This window comes from Prinia subflava, chromosome 23, assembly GCF_021018805.1.
Source record: "Prinia subflava isolate CZ2003 ecotype Zambia chromosome 23, Cam_Psub_1.2, whole genome shotgun sequence".
Lineage (NCBI taxonomy): Eukaryota > Metazoa > Chordata > Aves > Passeriformes > Cisticolidae > Prinia > Prinia subflava.
Window position 1 is genome coordinate 621,005 of NC_086269.1, and position 19,215 is coordinate 640,219.

Consider the following 19,215-nt stretch of genomic DNA (forward strand, 5'->3'; position numbering starts at 1 on the left):
TTATTTAATGTGGTGCTTAATCCTTCAGTATTTAGCTCAGCCCCTTAATGCTGCTTCCTGGAAACTTGGGGCAGAGTGGGGGTGGAAACTGAATTTTCTTCTACAGCAAAAATGAAACTTTCTTCTGTGTGAAGGCTTTAACTGAAGGAATATTCAAAGAGTTATTAACACTTCAGTGCTGGAGCGAGAGCTTCGAGGCCAGCGGGGTTTTAACCAGACCTGGCCTCTGCACCAGGGCTTCTCTGAAGTTTTTTAATCCTCCTGAACCTGCTTAAAAGGGCAAAACTCCTTTGACAATTCATCCTGGAATTTCCTTTATGGTGAATAAAAGGTGACATTAAAGGAAACACCTCTGACAGTTTAATCAGTTTTATACGAGCCATTTCAGTATTTATAGGTCAAGCTTGATCACAACCCAAATAGACAATTATACAGCCAAGGCCAGGGCAGGCAGAGTCCTGCCCCAGCACAGGGGCTGGGCTGGACCCTCACGGGAGGGGGGCACATCCCTGAGCAGCACTGGCACAGCCAGTCCCTCCCCTCCACCTCATCTGCTATTCAAACAGCAACAAAAAAGTCTTCTTTTTGGGAAGTGTCTTTGAAATGATAAGATGTAGGGCAAAAGGACAAAAATCATCTCTCCCACATTAGTATGTAAATTTGTCAGACACATGGCCCGGGGACAGGCGGTTCTGCACTCCGGGCAGGACCTGGGAACACAGCACACTTCACCTGAGTGTTAATTGCCATTAACACAATTTCTGTGCCGTCCCACCAAAGTTCAAACTCCCACTCATCTGTTTTTCCTGGAGTAAATCTGCAGATACAGCATCAGCCCAAGCCCTGCCCTCGGCACAGTACAACCACCAGTGGTTTTAAAAAGTTCTAAATCTATTTCAATTGAGGACGAGGGCAGCTCCAGCAGCTCTGCACACTCAGCTCCACTCCTCCGACACCTGCGAGCCCCCAGCACCCAGCCCAGGTCTGCTCTGCTGCTAAATGGATTTGGGCTCGGTACTGTGTTTATGACAAGGGTTTGAGCAAACAGTTCATTTACCAGAGGCTGCAGAGCACTGAAATTACAGAGAAAAGGACAAGACCCACTTTCTCAGAATCACACTGCCGAGGAAAGTGCCCTGGAGCACTACAACATCTGTTTGATCGTTTCAAAAGGGATTCCTGGAAAAGCTCTGACTGCCTTCTGGTGATCAATATGCCAATGCAGGGCATTCACAAAACAAGGCAAAGCCACAAGAATATTGTAATCTCCACAAGTGCATAAGTGATCTGATGAGTTAAAAGCCCTAACTGCATAAATATTTAATGAGAAAGGCTGGAACCACTTCAGTCTGTATCTTTAATCCTAATGTCATTTTCAGCTACAATTAGTGTTATAATCTAAAGCAGAAAGCAACAATTGGCTAAATTTATTTTATCTTCACCCATATTTGCTTCATAAATCCATCAAGATTTCTGTTCTTCAGGCCTGATATCCATTAACTTTTACTCAGCACAGGACTAACAAACACATCAAATCACAGGGTAAAGCAAGATGTGCTGGAATGAGACTGTTACACGAAAAAAGGAGACTTGAACCAGAAATAGCCTTACCCAGTGAACTATGAGTTACTTTTAACTACCACGTGGTGAGTGGCATATAAAAAGATATTATTCTGCATGTCAGCTGTCTGTAATGAAAGTTTTCCTTTTCTCAGCTGCCCCTCCCTACAACTTCAAGTTTATTTGCATGAGAGAAAAGAATATTACATAAAAATACAACATAAAAGGCACTGCAACCAATACATCCAGCTGAAGTGCTCCTCCCACGTCCTCCGTGCTTTCCAGATTAAGGATCTATTTTCCAGCTAAAAATGTGAGAAATGCCTGATTCCACACAGATTCTTCCCTTGGACAGAGACCTGCACAGCCTTCCTCCAGAGGCAGGGAGCAGCCCCAGCTGCAGGCAGCGATGCTCAGCCTGCACTGCCCTGAGCTCACACGCAATACCCTGATTTAAACATGACAAGTTCACATTTTTTCAGTATTAGAACACTGCAGAACACAACCTCATTGAATCCAACAAATATTTCGACTGAAAAAACCCTCAAAACATTCCAGCCAGCCTTGACTCTGCAGTCACTGACAACTGAAATGCAAGTGTCTGTTTTCCTGCAATGCTCCAGCAAGCAGCAGTTATGCAACACAGCCCGGTGACACACGGGCTCCTGGTTGCAGAACATTCCCAAAAAGCAGGGTTTTGACAAAGCCACAATCACCTATTACAGAAATGCTCATCCTGCTCGTTGAGCATATTTCTGAGCACATTGTGCCTCACTGAAGTGATGAATAAAGATTTGTTTCAGCCCCAACACAGCCACTGCTGTGGGCACATCCAGAGCTCTTGCTTCAGTGCCCCAGATGGATTTAAGTATTTTCCATCTTATCAATATTAAAAATAAATAACAAACCACAATGCCTCGGGCCACCTGCTCACAGGACTGCCACTGCCTGGCTCCCCACATTTTAAGTTAAACAAAGTCAAATAGGTGAAACAGCCAAGACAACCACCTGCAGCCACAGGCTGTGAGCAGTCCTAGGGATCCCTTTTTGGCTCTTTGTCCTGTTCCCTGCTTCTTCCCCCGTATAAAAGCCCTGTGCAGGGTCAGACTCTCCCTCAGACTGATGATTTTGTTCATCAAAAGAAAGCAACCAGCAGTTTTCAAAGCAAGTCTGCTTTTGTCAGCATCTGGATTTTCCACTGAAAAAAGTCCAACCTGTGCCTTTCCCCGTGTTCAGGTCAAGCGGCTGCAGCTGCAGGAGGAAGTGCCAGGTCAGGTAGAGCAGGTATTTCCCAACTCCCAGTACCTGCCCGAGCACTCGCAGAGCACACATCAAACACCAAACATCCAAACACCTCTTCATGTGGCCACGTCGGGCTCAGCAGAGCCACCCGACCTGCTCCAGCAGCTGACACGGGGAAGGAGCCCCAGCCCTGCCCTGGGCTCTGCTGCCACGGGAGGAAGGGAAACAGAGAAACCCTTCTGAGCTCAGCCTCACCCACAGGGCTTGGAGCACTGCAAATCCAGGAGTTACAGACCCCAAAACGACTGGGGACCCACAGGAGGGACGGGTTCTGGTGTCCCATCTCCACACACACCCCAAAGGTCTCACCACAGCACATGAACGCAATTTAAGCTCAACACACCATTTCTGATCAGGAATGTAACGCTCAGTGCCTCCTGCTTGGGCACCACCCTTCTTCCCACAGCTTCATCATTTTAATATTGTTAAATGGATTACTCTACACAACCTTCATTATTGCAGTGTTTGCAAGGGAAGAGGTGATCTCCCACTAACCAGTTCCTGTCCCTCTGCAGATCAGAACTTGTTTCTTAGCAAACCTGGGAATGAAATGGCATCAAAGGTGCAGCACAAAGTGCAAAAACCAGGTACCAAGAGCTGAGCAGGCCCAGGTGTGTCGTGACCGATGCTCTGCTGTCACTGGATCCCCTTTCCTTCAGAGGGGAGCTCAGAAAACAGGCATTAATTAACAAAATTACGCTATCACAGGAAATAACAGGAAGCCTCTAATAATGAGCCATTTAGCTGCGAAGGGTTTCAGTCAGACACATCAAACCAGCTCACAGAGGATGTCAACAGGCACCAGCAGCACGCACAGCCAGCTGAAAACAACCAGCACAGACCCCCGAGTTGTTGCAGCAGAAAGGCAGAGATGTAACTCTCATAAATGCAGGCTGGTCCCTGCACATAACAGCCTGGTAGCTCTGAGGACAGAGAGCAAATGTCACCTGTTTGGTCTTGTGGCAGAATGAGCCACAGCTCACATTCTGCCCGGCTGCCACAGGCAAAGGAGGGTCACCACCCCCCCCTGCTGCAGGACAGGGCTGCGGGACACGGCCCTGCTCACATGTGGCAGCAACTGCAGCTCTTGTTCTCTCCTCAACCCCTTCCCTCCATCAGCAGTGGTGCTGGCACAATTAAAGCCTTCTTCACACCTACCTTAATCCTCCCTCTCTGGTGTAACAGTCCAGCAGGTCTTCACTGAACCAACACAGAGGGTTTTCCACCCTAAGGCTCCTGCTGGAGTCACTAAACTGCATCACTTGGATTCCTGCCGGGCTCTTGCTTAAAAGGGTGTCTGAATGCTCAACAATAAAGTTCAACAATGGGAAAGCAAAGTTCAGTCTCTGCCTTGCCTTCCTCACCTCGCAGGAGGTGAGAAACCCACCACTGCTCTGAACTGCAGCAGCCAACCAGGCTGGGAAATTCTCACCCACAGAAAGGGGCCCTCCCTCCTGGCCTGAGTGCTGCCATCACCACCTGCACAGGAGCACGGGCACAACCTCACCTTCACCTTTATGTCACCATTTCCACCAACTGAAACGTCCTGAGCCTGACTGCACCTTCCAGGACCTGCAGGGAGCCCATGGGAAGGGTGGAGAGGGACCCTTCACATCTCACACAAGTTTTGATATCTGAGCAAGACAGGCTGGGCCAAGTAAGAGAGCTCAGCAAGATGAACAGCTCTTCCAGAAAACTTCGGGACATCCTTACTTATCTCTGCCATTAGGTGTCACGTTTCCAGCAGCAGCAGCTTTCCTCAAGTGCAAACACAAATGCCAACAGGAAAATTTGACCCTGGGATTTAGAAGCACCCTTTTAAGACAATGCTTCTATTAAAATTCTGTTTAATTTCCAATTAATTATTAATTAAAAGAGTAAAAGAATATCAGTAACTACTTCAGAGCTCAACATAAAATGAATTGAGGCTATACTTTAACCATCATCCTCACTACCTCATCTTCAAAAAATAACCCAACACCTCCCAAAACCAAGGCCAAAAAATCCAAACACCACCCTAGGACCTGACCAAGTTTTAAAAGTCGTGTCTCTCTTGAATCTGCTTCTGCAGAATTAAATGCACCAAGTTATAAGAAGTGATTGATTTTCAACATTAATGTGGCTCATCAGAAATTAAAAGAAAGTGATAAAATAGGAAGTCTCCCATATTACCCTAAATCCCAAAAGTTTTGATCAGGATCCTCAGCCAGAGCCAGCTGAGCTGATTTTGGCAAGGTTGAAAGTAACACTGGATGAATGAAAACTCTGAACTTCAAACAGCAACACATAAAAAACACTTCAAATATAAAGCCTAAAGGTTTGAACTTACATATGTTCAAAAGATTCACTTTGTTTTCTCTAGGAAAACAGATAACATGTTCCTGTTGTCAGAGCATTAGGATTCCTCTTGAAGAGGATTTTTTTAAGTCTGCAAAGTTGCACAGAAGCAATCTGTTCTCTAAACACTGAGCACAAGTTCAAAGTGCCACCGAGTGCGCTGTGCACGTGCAGGGCACAAGAAAAAGCACTGCAATATAAAGCACAAACAAATGCTTGGAGTTGTTTATGCCCAGGACGATGATTCAATACACAATTAAAACTTTAATGTTCAAGTACATCCACATGTTACACTGCTGCCATTGAATTACTTTTCTGTTTTTTAAAACAGTCCTCAGACTGGCTGAGCAGCCACGATGTGTATCACTAATAACCCGTGTCTGTACACTTGCAGCTCCTGGTTTCACATATGAACTGCTCCCATGCCCAGTGAAAACAGCAGTGTCCAGATAAAAGCATTAACCTGTCACTGGACTGACGCTGTGCGAGCAATTCAGCCCCTTTGCCAGGAGATCCTCTCAAAACCTTCAGCAAAGCTACTTACCCTAAAAACAGCCACACCAGAGCCCGGACACGTGATGGCAGCCAGACTGGGAGCCCGGGGGTGACAGCCCGGCTGTGACACTGCCAGGCTGGGCTGGCACCCAGCTCCCTCAGCCCCACGGCATCCCGGACAGCCCCACGGCATCCCGGACAGCCCCATGGCATCCCGGACAGACCCACGGCATCCCGGACAGCCCCATGGCATCCCGGACAGACCCACGGCCTCCAGGGCTGCCCCACGGCCCCTGGGCTGTGAGCAGCACCTGCCCTGGAGGGGTAACTCGGCCCCAGCGCTGTGTCGCACACACTGCGCATGAAAACAGATTATTTTTAGAAGCGGTGCGAGCACAGCACTTCCTGCCGACTCCACCTTGAAGAGCGGCAGACGCTCTGTCACCCTCCATTCCAAAACCAGCATTTCACAACTTCTGCTACCTGCCACAACAGAGGGACAATCTGCCGAGAACGGCAAGTGACAGTTTCCCAGTTTGTAACTTGGCACTAAGAACTTCTGTTGGAATATGCTGCCAGTCTTCACTCACGTCAATAAATCGATGCCTTTTTTCCTGCCACAGGGATGAACAGAACATTAAGTGTTTTTATTTATGACACTGATTTTTTCCATAGCAACCGGATGTGAACATGGCATTCCCAGCGTAATGAAGTCACTATAGCAACGTGATAATGATGTCAGAATAATCAGACAGCATTTCATACTTGTGAAACACATCGCTTCTGTGAATCCACAAAGTTGCCGAGACCACAAAAGCAAGAGTGCTCCATCTGGAACTTCCCTTTAACTTGCATGGTTTTGGATAACTTCTCATTAAAGGCACAGAGCTTTGCTAATGCACCATTTTCTGTTTCTCCCAGCTTCATCCATCACTTCCTGAACGTCTCACAAATTCCCACATTGAAACCCTTTCAGATCCGAGGATCTGCCACACCAGGGACAATTACTGCCACACGGTTTCAGCAGGGAAAACTCAATGACACAAATCACAACAGTGAAACACTTCACAGCAGACAGGCACTGTCAGCTGAACAGACGCCTTCCTCAGCTCCTCAGATAATCTGGTGTCTCTTTACGTAGAGCAGCACAAGTACTCAGAGAGAATGACAACAGCAACAGAAATTACAGAGTGCCGATACAATACTCCGAAGGCAGACAGGCGTTTTCAAGTCGAACAACTATTTTAAGAAATATTATCTCCCCTGTTAAGCTACTGAAAGGAAAAAACCCAGAGTTTTCATGGTTTGCCCTTCCTGTTTGCAGCTCTTCCCAAGCTGTGAGCAAAGCAAGACCCAGCTCTGTGTCAGTCAGAACTGACTCGCTGTGTCCAAACCCCGACCCTCCCACCGAGGAAGCTTCGCAGGAACCCCAGCACCAAACCCAGACGTCCTGTACCTCAAATATCGCAAGCAAAGACACCAATTAACGAGAAGTATCTAAACACCAAAGTTTCCCTACCCAGAGAACAGTTTCTCTTTAAAGCGACTGAAGGAAGTGCAAGAAACCCTTTAAGAGCTGAGATGATCTGAGACAACCAGTCCTTGGGAGTGGAGGATGAGGATGGCCCAGAGGATGGGGATGGATCAGAGGATGAGGATGGCCCGGAGGATGGGGATGGACCAGAGGATGAGGATGGACCAGGGGATGAGGATGGACCAGCCCGCTGCTTCACGTGGCTCACGAGGGGCTCCCCCTCGCCTTGTCCCACCTGCCCAAACCTCCTGCCGCCCATGCGGGCTGGCGAAGCGGCGCGGCTCGTGAAGCCTGGCCCCCGTCCTGCCGTGTCCCTGTCCCCGTCCTGCCATGTCCCTGTGCCCCCCGTCCTGCCATGTCCCTGTCCCCGTCCTGCCATGTCCCTGTCCCCGTCCTGCCATGCCCCTGTCCCCCGTCCCTCCAGCGCTCCCCGGCCCCGCACAAGCCCCCGCGCCCCTTTCGCGGGGCGGGAGCGGCGCGCCGGGGCCGCCCCCACCCCTGACCCCAGGAACACCGCAGGAGCTCCGCTCATCCCCGGCTGCAAGAGAGCCCCGGCGGCGCGGGGCCCCGGTGCCGCACAAGATGGATGTCCGGCGGGGCAGGACGGGGCCGGGGCCGGGGCCGGGCCGCCTCCGCGTCGCTGCCGGCCGGGCCGCGGGGAGGGAGCGCCCGGCGCGGCCCCGCTGCCACCGCCCGGCCCCGCCGGACTCCGGGCCGGCCCCTGCCCCGCTGCGCCCGCCCCGCGGCCTCGCCAGGCCCCGCCGGGACGGCCGCAGCCGCCGCTCCCCCGCCGCTGCCCCGGGCCGGCCCCGCCGCGCTCCCCGCTCACCGCCGCCCCCGGGCCGCCTCCCGCCGCCGCTCGGCTCCCGGCCGCGGGCTCGGGGCTCGGCTGCCGCCCCGTTCCTGCCGCTGCTGCTGCTGCTCTGCGCGGCGGCGGCGCCGCTCCGCTCCGCCCTCCGCGGCCGCGGCCCGGGGAGGAGCCAGCGCGGCGGGCGGGGACGGACGGGCCCCGCAAAAGTTCCGGAGCGCCGGGGCAGGTGCGGGGCGGCCGCGGGGCCCGGCCGGGAGCGGGCACGGCCGGGGAGCCGCGCTGCCCTGCCCGGGGCTGGAGCGGGGCTGGAGCACCAGGAGCGGCTGAGAAGGGGCTCAGCCTGGAGAAAAGGAGGCTCAGGGGGAAATTCTGCCTCTGCACGACTCCCGGACAGGAGGGGACAGCCGGGGGGATTTGGGATCTCATCCCGGGGAACGGGGACAGGAGGAGAGGGAACGGCCCCAGGCCGGGCCAGGGGAGAGGCAGGCGGACACCGGGGAATTTCCCCGTGGGAAGGGTGGGCAGCAGGCGGGGACCCAGCGGTGACAGGGCTGGGGTGTTTGCACACGGAGGTGATGCTGTCACACGGGACAGGACAGCACGAGAGTCACCAAGAGGTCACCGAGCCCCACCGCAGCACAGGGCTCAGGGCCAGCACCACGTCACCTCCACCCCGTGAAAAGCTTTTCTTTAAACACAGCGCTTCAAAGTGCGAGGCGTTTTGTTTGTTTGTTTAGAAAAGCATGAAAATAAAGAACTGTAACATTGAAGTGAAATACACGTGGACAAGAAACAGACGAAATGCGGGAAGAGGAAAGGGCACAGGAAAGTCCTGAGGGTGTTTTTGTCTCTGGGTGTTTGTAGGTGACAGCAGCCACGCGGGGAGGAGCGGGACAGAAATCCAGCGCTGTCACTGTCCCGAGATCTGGGAGTCACTTCATTAGCCCCAACTTAAACTATAATTCAGCTCTAAACTACACACTCCAGAAGAGCTAATGTCAACAGTCAATAAATTTCAGGGGCTTTTTTTTCCTCGTTAAGGATGTATAATTACCCCAGGAGGAGCTGTAGTTGCTTCCATGATTTCACTGCCCAGCTCTCCATGAAACGCAGAGGGATCCCGCGTGTTTCCAGGCACTGACCCCTCCTGCCATAAGCAGGGGCAGGACGAGCACTGCACGCTGTCCCTGGGGATGCTCTGGGGAGGCCGCAGAGGACGGGGCCAGAGGCAGCAGCAGAAACGCACCCACAGCATCCCCACCCTCCTCTGTCACCGCCTGGGAATCTGCAGGGACACGAGCAGCTTTGTTGAGGTCTGAGGCTACAGCAGCAATGTTTTAGCAGTCATGCTGCCTTTCATCCAGAACTTCAACCAAAACGCTAGATATTACTTGTCTGGCTGTACAGATGAGAAAACAAGGATTAAATGACATCCAAATTCCCCAGCAAGAGCTCAGAGTCCCCTCTCACCCTCTGTAACTGAAGCTGCTCCAGCTCTCCCTCTCACAGCTTTGGGTGTGCAGCACAAATAAATACACAGTACAGAATTTTGCTTCCAGGTACAACTTGTGGCTGCTGATAGCGATCTGTAAATCCCTGTTTTTATGGCTTAAGTGGTGTCTCCTTCCCTGGGGACCACCGTGCTGGAGCGAGCAGGTGAATCAGTGCTTGATTTGAATCTCTGGGGGCAGGGCCGTGTCAGCAGAGGATTTCCACACTCTGTGTCCCTGCAGGACCTGGCAGCCTCAGCAGGAAAGGCTCTGTCAGGACAGTCGGGGTAGCAAAAGCACCTGCCTTGAAGGATGCTCAGCACTTGGTTGAGCAATCGTTTCTTCAGGGTACAAACGTGACTATGAAATCTGTGAACTTAGGAAGTTACCAGCTCAGTGGTTAAAAATGTGAGGCTGTGTCTGGAAAACAGGCAGGGACAAAATACCAGCAGTATTTTATATATAAACCAGCTTCTGGCTTAAAAGCTGTGCAAAAACATATTCCTACAGGCAGAAACTGCGAGGGATGCAATTCCTTTAACAGGCTTGGTGTACATGGAAGTGTTTGAGCATTCTGCAAGGCTTTACCCCAAATTTCCTTTGAAATTAAAGCTTTAACAAACTTTGCCCCAGATATCAACACGTTCGCAGCTTTTCCCACTGAGCACTGACTGAAGAGTTTTATTGCATCCAAGGAATCACACACTTATCTGTTCCATGGCTTGTGGACCATCTTCCAAGTTTCAGAACAATGAGGGTCCCGGCACGCTGAGGGCCTGACTCAGCAAGGCAGAGCTCCTGTTTGATGTTGGTGTTCTGGTTGACTTTCCCCCCCTTTCCTGCAGGTTTGAGTGGAAGCTGATAACATTTATAGCTGAGTCAGACTTTGCAAGTACATGAAATTAGATCTGGATGAATGTGAACCTGGTTATGAAATGATTAGAAGAGGAGAAGCAGGTCCAAGTTCAGCTGAAATCAGAGGCACTTTTCCTAGTGACCCTGGCAGGGAATAAACCTGGATCTCCATTTGTCCCAGCCCCAAATCCTGCCCTCCTCCAGGCACGCAGAGGCAGCCCCTCAGCCAGAGCTGTTTGTTCCCCTCCCGTGCTGCTGCTCCTTATCTCTGGTGCAGCCGTGGCTGCTCATCAGCAAACCCAGTCTGTCAACAGGGTGCTGCACCCGTGTCCACACCTTGTCTCTCCCCCGGCATTTCCCCATTTCTGACAAATCCCATTATTCCAGGACATCTCCAGGGGACTGACAGCGCTGACACCTGCCCGGAGGGGTGGAACTGCTGCCAGCCCCAAAGCAGGGATTTCTGCTCACACCAGCTCAGCAGCAACACAAGGTTATGAGGCAGAGAGAATCGATTCTCTGCATCCTGTCACACACAGGACACAGCCTGTAATGCCCTGGACACAGCCCAAGGAATCCAGTGACCCTTCACTCTGCAGCGTTATTAAAATGGTGTCATTTATCACAGCCCATCTATTTATACAAAACAGGAGTTGCCACAATAACTTCTTTCTCAAACTCTGCAGTCTAAATCCATTCATATTAAATTATAGCAAGATTTCACTCCCCTTTTCCTGTTATATGGCAGCAATAAAAGACTGGAAGGAAAACACTTATTTATCCCAGAACCTGCAACAGGATTGCATTTTTTCACCTGCTTTTGCAGCTCAGTTGCAGAGGTTGCACTGAGTCTTCTGCAGGCAAATTAATATGAAGCAGAATCCCTCAGGACTTCTCTTATTCCAAAATAATAATTGCCCAATTGGATAAATTATCACAAGTTCAGCTGATGTAAACACGTAGCTAAGGCCCATTTGTTGATTTAATGAAATTCAGAAACAATTTGTGATTGCATAATGACCTTGGATTCCTGGCTGATAGAATCAGAGGGCTGGAGAGTAAATGAAAGTGGGTTTGACACCATGTAGGCTAATAACACATTATCCCTTTCCTCTGGCTCTCAGAGAAAGGTGCTGACTGCATCCTGGCCCTGTCCTGAGAGGCTGAACTGAGCACAAGAAAGGAACCTGTGCTCTCTCCACTTCCAATAATCCTTCTTTAAACTCCAGTCAGGGAAGAATCAAGAAAAAAATGCTCATTCCAAAGAGCTCAACACAAGCCTTTGAAGTGCAAGCATAATATTTTCTTTACAGATGAGATTGCAGTGTATCATTATGAATAATGACTTAATGATGTAATTAACAGTGAGCACCCACATGGCTGCCAGCAGCTGCCCTGGCTGAGGGTCACCGGGCTCACTCCTCACCTCCCACGCTGTCCTTGCCAGGGATCCGACCATGAAGGGTCACTCAGCACAGCCCAGCACCCCGAGCTCTGCAGGGGCAGGAGCTGAGAGCCCTGAGCCTGCTCCCAGAGCAGATTCCCTGGAGACCCCATCCCTGCTCCCACTGCACACCTGGCTTGTTCCATGCCACAGTCTGGTGTGAAGCTACCAGGTCATTAAGCAGATGAGCTGGGAGCTGTGGAATCCGGGGAGGGCTGGCTGATCCCGGGGCAGGCTCTGCCAAAGCTCCAGCAGGTTTCCAGAGGGAAGCCTGGACTGGATTTTCCGTGCACCACAGCCCTGGGGCAGCAGTGCTGGGGCCGTGATCCTCCCCCAGCTCATCCAGGGTCCCCAAAGTGCTGGAAATCACAGGAAAGGCTGGATCCCAGTGCAAACATGGAGGTATTTTCCAGGTTTGAACCCGAGGGATGTGAGCACAGGGAATGCAGAAAGGGTGAGGAGGCAGGAACAAGGCTTCCCCATCCAAAAACACCGGCAAGCCTGGGCTTTCCTCCCTGGTGACTGTCACTCAGAAAGGGACATGGGATGGAGGCTTCTTATGCAGCTTCCCAGACCTTTCCCTACCTTGTGAGCCCGCCAGAAAGGCCCAGAGTCAGTCTGGTTTCTGCAGTTCTGCAGAGTCAGGAGAAAGGCAGAGACTGATAGGGGTTTCTGGTTCAAGGGTTTTAAAAATACCATCAGAGGCTGTGAAACTCACTGGGGAAGGAAGCACAAATCCTGCTTCCCGTGCTCAGCTACGGCAGGGAGCTGCCAATTACCGTGCACAGGGGTTCCCATGTTTCAGTCCAACAGCAGCACAGTGGGCTGCTCCAACTCTTTGCCTTCTGCAAGCAAGAATTGCCTTGTCCAAAGCTGTATCTGCCTGGAATTTCCTACCAGAGGAGCCTGTGTAGGAAGGGACCCTGCGAGAGCTAAACACGAGCAGAGCCAGCAGCCTGGGCACTCTCCTGGCTTTACTCCAGGTGCTGGAGCTGTGTTTGTGTGAGTGTCCCCAGCAATCAGCATGTCCCCACTGCACAGCCAGCCTGGCGTGGCACAGAGCTGCTCCCAGCAGTTTGCTGGGGCTGTTTCAGCATGGGAGAGGTGAATTTGTCTTTCAGAAGCTGGGGCATACGATGGGAGATGGTCCCAGCTTAGGCTGGGGTCTGACCCAGCACTCCTCGTACTGAGACACGTTTGGGGGGTACTCCACAAATGCCCAGGTAGGGATGGGACCTGCAGAGACCCCCAGAACAGCCCAGGGCCTGATGCTGCCCTCACTAACCCCATTCACAATTTACAACGTGGCTTGGGCAAAGCTGCTGGATTTGCACCAGAAAAAGCCAAAGCAGAGGGGGCTGGAGCTCCCCGACCCTTGCACGGCCACAGCCAGGAGAGGCCCAGCACAAGCAGGAAAAACTGGGGTGGCAGAGCTCAACGTGAGCAATAACAAATGTTATTCTCTGAGCTGACAAACTGTGCTCCCTGCTCACAGGCAGCTGCAACCACACATTTTGTATTGCCCAACTCCTTCCTGTGCAGCCCGGCACCCGCTCGCCCCGTGGCCGGGCGGTGCCTCCTGTCTCTGGGTACCAAACCTCCTCCTCCTCCCCTGCCAGCTGCTTTCACCATTTCTGGGGCAGAAAGCTGCCACTTTCCTCCTTCCATTTTGTAAAATCCAGGCGGTAGAGTATGGGGAAGCTGGGGGAAAGGGAAGAAAAAAACAAAGATAAAATGAAAGTTAAAATGTAACTACCAGAGGAAGTCACTGATGTCCTTTGACTGGAGGTTTGGTGGAACCCAAACAATGAGACAAACATTGCCTTGAAATTAAATGTCATATATATTGAAATGAGAGAGTGTCTAATTCAGTAAGAACTCCTTCCCGTGTTCCTTTCATGTTGTTTAAACGCTTGTTTTCTTCAAACATAGTCACACAATGACTGTATTGTAGCCAAGGGCAATTTTCGATCAGCAGGTAAAAGTAACAATCCCGGTGTTTGTCAGCTTCAGGAAGCCTGTAAGGTCCATGGAGTTTCTTCCCTGCCTGTCCCTGCCCTCTCCCAGTTGATAACTGGTCCCAGTCAGGGTCAGTGTCCAGGATCAGACACTGCTGGTGCCTCAGCCCAGCCCCAGGCCAGCACACACAGGCCCAGGGCTGTGGGACAGGGTTTGTAAAAACATCAGGGAGGCAATAATGAACTCACCTGTACCTGGGGAAGAGGTGTGTGCCTCCAGCTACTGCTGCTCTGCTGGCCTGGCTGGACTCACAGCCACAGCCCTGCAGACCCTCCAGCTCCTGCTGCTTCCAGGTTAGCGGGAGCTTGTCCTAAAGCAGCTGTGCCAGGAGAGGCAGCTCCTCAGCTCCCTTTAATAGCTGCTCCCCTGTAATTATGATTACAGTAACACTTAGACTTTTGACAGCACTCTTTGTTTTCTGATTGCTTCCTGAACTCAAGTGAATAACCCTGGCTTTGAGCCTTTCTTGGGAAGAGCAGGTATTTTCCTTTGGGAAGGCTGAATAAAGTAAAGCAAATGCTGGGTAGGAGGGAGCTCAAGGCACCTGTGTCTCCTCACAGCCGTGCTGAGCCTCCCCTCCCAGCACAGTCACCCTGGGTCCTTCTGGGCACAGCTGTCACAGCCACCATCCCAGCCGTGAGTCCAGCTCTGCAGCCAGCTGTCACCTCCTCAGTGCATCATGAGTCACTTCCACTACTGCTCTGACTCAGGGACTTTGACTGGAAGCTGCCTGAGAGAGGCCTGGATGTGCTGTGTCTCTCCCACTCTGCCCTGTTTCCCCCGGGCAGGGCCGTGGTGCCACCGCCTCTCCATGGCTGGGCAGGGCGCCCCGGACCCCTGGGATCACTCAGGGGTCTCCTCCCTGCTGGGCTGGGCTGTCTGTGGTGGTGCAGCCCCCCTGGACACCCCGGTGACATCCTTGGGACGTTTGGCTGTGCTCTGGTTCCCAACACTCCCCTCTGCTGCCCTTTGGAAGGAAAGTGTTTGCATAAATAGCAAAATGTTATGTTATTTCAAAAGTGTTTGAAAACAGCTCCTCTCCCAGCCCGAGTTCAGCAATGGAAGTGAGCAAAGGTAAAACATTTCCTCTGCCGGAGAAATCCAGCAGCCGGCTCTGAGGGAGCGGGGAGGACCGGGGCTCATGGGCTGAATTTGTCCCACATTCATGGCAGGGAGAGGGGAAAGCCGAAGCACCGACCCCGCAGGGCCCAGCGGTGACCCGGGCAGGGTGGGGACAGGGCAGGGTGGGGACAGCCTGCCCGCTCCGCGGCAGCTCCGGTGTGCAGGGACACAGGACCGAGTCCTGCCCCTCGGGCACTGCCCTGCGCCGGGCAGGGCTGGATGGAGCTCCCGGGGCTGTTTTCCCAAGGAACGGGCGTGCCAGGGATGAGGGATTTATCTGCCAGATCTCGCTTTTACCCTAAACAGACAAAAAGTGTCCCAGGAGCTGCTGTCCCGCTTGATAAACCAGGACGGGAGCTGAGCTCCTGCGGTGATGGGGGCTGGCTCCTCAGGTTACCTTGATGACAGAAATCTCCACTTGTCTTTCCAGAGTTACAGGAACCGCAGAGGTATCAGAGCATTTAATCGCTTGTTTTACTGCCTGGGCTGTGTGTTGTGGTGAGGAGCTGCATTCCAGACTGACGGCTCCTCCCGACGGCTCCTCCTGAGCGCTCCTGTCACCGCCGCGCTGCTGCCGGGGCGGTCCCAGCGCCGCCACCGCGCCCACGGCTCTGCCCCATCCCCGGGCAGGGCTGGGACAGCTCAGCACGGGCTCTGTGCCCACCTCTGCCCCATCCCCGGGCAGGGCTGAATCTCCTCTCACACCACCAGCAGCGTGCTGGTGTTATTATTCACCGCGCTCAGTCTGAATTCCCTTCTACTGCAGTGTTGTGATTCCTTCAGACAAATCCTGGGGGCAAACTCCAGGTACATCACTGTGAGGCTCCAAAACTTGCAGCAAGTATTTAAGAATACTTTATTCCTCCCCAAATCAGGGCAGCAATCCTGGCAATAAGTGTCACTAACAAAACACTTTTCTACAGCAACGAGAGCTCTGGGTGTGTTTTGTTGTAATGAAAAAAAAATCCCAAATCCCCTTTTTTTTAAATTTTTTTTTGCTAAGGAACCAGAAAACATCTCCAAGTTAATTGTAGAACAAAAGAGGCCTTGATTTCTGCCATCTATCATGGAAAAGGTTGAATCCAAATATACATACATTAAAAATAAAAAGGTATAAACAATGCTTCCTTCCTAAAGAGCTTCCCTGGCAAACCTGGGCCGTGGCGGCCCCAGAGCCCGGCTGCCTCCAGCTCATCTTCCTGTTGGGGGAGCTGAGCTCCCGGGGACACTCCAGGCTCCTCTCAGGACCCTTCCCCTGGAAAATGGTTTGTTTTCAGCCCACCTTTGATCAAAGAAAGGCCCAGAGGCTTTCCTTCCTGGCTGCACCTTTGTGTGTGTGCCTCTGCTCATATCAGGTGAGAGGTGGAGCTGAGCCCCCCTCCCTGCTCCTGTCAGGTGAGAGGTGGAGCTGAGCCCCCCTCCCTGCTCCTGTCAGGTGAGAGGAGGGAGCTGAGCCCCCCTCCCTGCCCTGCTCCAAATCCCAGCAGCAATCCCAGTCCCTGAAGGTCCCTGCAGGGCCCAGGGCAGAGGCACAAGGCAGCTGAGGGAGCCTGTGGGGTCAGCGTGGGGATTGGGACCACTCCCCTCTCAGCTCCTTCCCCCTCCCCGGGGGCCCGTGGGGTTCATTTGTTCATTTGTTCATTTGTTCATTTGTTCATTTGTTCATTTGTTCATTTGTTCATTTGTTCATCGGGAATTGCTGCTGCTCAGGGAAAGGCTCTGCCTCCACCTCGGAGAGGATCAGAGCAGCCTCGGGGCCAAATCCCTCTGCTCATGACACCCGGGTAAAGCAGAGTAAAGAAATCCTGTTAAGCCATTGGGGCCACTCCGGGCTTACCCAGACAGAAACGGCAGCACTATAAATAAGATCTTGCTTTGATTAGGGAAATAAAGGCAGGAAAAAAGCACTTAAAAGATATCCAGAGGAAATACAGGCTCCCCCCCTGCCCCAGTCATGCTGACAATGATGAATCAGTCCACAAGTGCCAGTCAGAGAGTGAGTCATGATTCATAAATAAATTACAGCAAGATGTTCATAGCATCATAGAATATCCTGAGCTGGGAGGGACCCACAGGGATCATCAATCCAGCTCCTGGCCCTGCACAGGATAACCCAAAATCTGAGGAATCTTAGGAAATAGCTTTGTAATATTCATTTAATCTGGGACATTTGTAGCCTGAGATGCCACTAAACACTCAAAATCCAGAATAATTCAGTGACCCTGTATCAAGCACTTATATTTACTGCGCTTGGTAGAGCCACGCATTTCTGGCAGTGTCCACTCAACCCTCGTTGGAGACAAACTGGTCTGGAGCAGCTGCTGAAGGGGTTTTACACCCGAGCTCTCAAGCCCCGGGGCCAGGCAGGGCAGTGGCAGTGGGTGCTGCCTGTGCCAGGTGATTTGTCCCCTCCTGAGGGTGCTCTTCGTGAGATAATGGCACTTTCCTTCCTTTCTGTTCAGAGAAAGGCTGCTTCTGCAGTGCTTTGCACTCAAACAATTCGCTGGTGTTGGAAAGAGCTGAGGAGGGAACTCAGGGCCGTGGCTTTGTTGTTTCACCCCGTCCTGCCTCCCCCAGCCTTGCTGTACTGAGATGCAAAATTATCAGTGAAGAGTTTATAAAATGTCAAAGCAGTTTCTCTCCTGTCAGCCAGACAATTTGTGTAAATAGAGCCTCTCTAAAGAACCTCCTGCCAGCTCAAACCTCCCTTTCATCTCCCCGGGATTTATTGTATGCCATTTTCATGGAATTTTAAAAGAGTCCCTAATGAAGAGCGAGGATGGAAAGTTCTGTGCTGTGCAGAGGCGTCTGCAGTGGGATCCCGGCTCTGCTGTCACCTCCCAGGCCTGGCAGAGCGGGCAGAGAGGCTGTGAAACGCCCCGAGGGGATTTCCTCTCCTCACACCAGGAGGTGGCTGCTGGGTGATCCCTGCATGGCTCTGCAGCGAGCTGGGAGAGCAGCTCCGGGAGTAAAACATTCCAAAACTGCATTTCCCCAGTCAGGGAGGACAGCCGTGTGCTCATCCCCAGCCCCGGCTGGGACAGGAGCAGTCTGGGGCAGGGAGAACAGGATAACCCGGGCCTGGCTGCTCCCGGGGCTGGCAGGGATCGCTCCCTGTGCGGGAGAGCAGCTGGCACCAAACGGGCTCCTGTGCCCGCGGCTGTGCCCGGGCTGCAGCGGCACCGCTCCACAGCCGCACCCAGAGAAAACCAGAAAACTCCAGTTATAATGAAATTCATTTTAATCCACACAAAAGTGTGATCTGTCCGAGCCCATGTCCCTATGCCCTGTCCGTGCCCGCAGTTCCAGGGACGGGAGCGGTTCTGGAGCTGCGGCTGCCGCGTCCCACCCGCCCGGGGCAGCCCCGGCCGAGCTGATCCTGCAGCCCCTGCAGCCCCCGCAGCCCCCGGGCCGAGCTGATCCTGCAGCCCCCGGGCCAAGCTGATCCTGCAGTCCCCGGGCCGGGCTGATCCTGCAGCCCCTGCAGTCCCCGCTGCCCCCGCACGGGCCCGGCGCTGCCCGCCCAGCCCAAGCACACAGCTCCCAGCTCCCGGCTCTCGGCCTTGGAATCCAAAGCCGCAGGAGAATCCGAGCCCCAGCCCAGCTCAGGGCCAGGGAGTGCAATGTGGAAGGGAAGAGGAGCGTTCCAGATCTGATTCTCCTCTGACAATTTGCTCTTGACAGCAGCTGAAATCATCTTTGGAACCAGCCCTGCATTCTAAGGACACTGAACTTTGCCTTTCAGCACAGTTCTGTGTGTGCCAGAGGAGGGGTCTCTTCAGGTTTATGCCTCTGTGAGGAATACCAGCAGTGCTTTTCCAACATCCCTGTGCCTCCACTGGAGGGGAAGGGGAAACAATCCCAAGTGGAGAGTTTCAGAGGGGAACCAGAAGGGTCCTGCTCCTGTCCAGCCCTTCCCAGCTCTGTGCAAATGAGATTAATCCTCCTTTTACCATGGCTGGGGAAACTGAGGCACGGTGACAGGACACTGTTCTCCACACCAGGCTGCAGCCTCTCATCCTGGCTCATAATTAACCAGCCCACAGCCACCCTGTCACAGCAGATGTGACTCTGCTCCACATTCACATCCTCTCTCTGCCTTGCTTTCACTTCCTTCCCAGCATGGGAAGAGCCAGGACAGGACTCCCCCTGGTTTATGAGTTGATTGGGTTTTTTCCTATAAACATGAAGTTTTGAAATCCAGAAAAACCCTCCTGGCACAGGGGCAGAAGCTGCTGGGATGTCA

General features: G+C 52.6%; 1 protein-coding gene across 1 annotated transcript in view; it reads right to left on the reverse strand.

Annotated features, from left to right (window-relative positions):
- Positions 1–8,217, reverse strand: part of RAP1A (RAP1A, member of RAS oncogene family) — a 29,601-nt gene extending 21,384 nt beyond the window's left edge. The window contains exon 1 of the mRNA XM_063418166.1: positions 8,058–8,217. The gene's annotated coding sequence lies outside the window, so the exon portion shown is untranslated. The remainder of the gene's footprint in view (positions 1–8,057) is intronic.
- Between the last annotated feature and the right edge of the window lie 10,998 nt (positions 8,218–19,215).